We start from the raw sequence: 1,106 nt of genomic DNA, 5'->3' as shown, positions 1-1,106 counted from the left end.
CAGGACTCATTGAATTCCCTGTATCATCCCTGACAGATGCTCATCTGGCCTCTGCCCAAGTACTTCCAATGATAGGGAGGTCACTGCTTTTCCAATTAGGCCAGGCAATTGTTGCATAGCAGTTATAGCTAAAAGTCGTCAGTGTATTAAGCTGAATTCTGCTTCTCCTTGTTGTGCCCAGGGTTACCTTTGGAACAACACAAAATAAATTTATTCCCTGATTTATATGGCTCCCTTTTAAATATAAGAAGCCTTTTGAGGTCAAATATTTAATTGCTGATATTATTCCTTGTCTGATATTGTTTCCAGAGATCCTCTTTTCATGCTTACTTGGTTGCTCCCTAGTCTCTCAGTATGCTTCAAAATATGATACAAAAGCAAAGTTCTCTAGGTATAAACTGAACAAAGCAGATTAGTGTGGAACAATTACCACAGCTGATCTAGAACAAAGCTAAATGCTAAAAATTTATTATTGCTACTGAATACTTTTCCAGGTTCTTTACAGATATTATTTCGGTTCTCTCAATCATCATGCATTATTATTAGTCATATTTTACAAATAAGAAAATGGAGGTACCAAGAAGTAACTTGCCTAAGATCACAGAGTCCAATCTGAGACCAGTTGACGTCCAAACCCCTTTCTCTCAACCAGTTCTTAATATGCATTTCTGGAATGCGTGTTTAATAAATTCTTGTTGAATGAAAGAAGGATTTATATATTTACTCTTTTAGTAATTTTTTGGCCTTGTCCTGATCTTGGCACTTACAGAATTAACAGTGAACTGAAATCACCAGATGCTTGTCATATATGCAGACTTTAACTCTCATCCTGAACCTTAGCCCGCATCTCATTAACCTCAATGCAAAAAAACATACATTTCTCTCTATTACATTTCACTTGTTTGTGGCTCATCATTACAGCCTGTTGAACTAGTTCTGAATCCTGTCATATGGTGCTCTCCTATCTTTGTATCATCACAAATTTGATAAACACACCTTCTCCAATAATTCTTCAGTTTGAAAAAGATTTTAAAAATTCCTAATTTTCTATGACATCAACTATTGCTTTGATAGCTACACAGTTAATGAATAAAATAAAAGTAGTG

The sequence above is a fragment of the Moschus berezovskii genome, chromosome X, assembly GCF_049115385.1.
Source record: "Moschus berezovskii isolate FMDL1 chromosome X, NW_MosBer_1.0, whole genome shotgun sequence".
Taxonomy (NCBI): domain Eukaryota; kingdom Metazoa; phylum Chordata; class Mammalia; order Artiodactyla; family Moschidae; genus Moschus; species Moschus berezovskii.
This window is presented reverse-complemented; position numbering follows the sequence as displayed.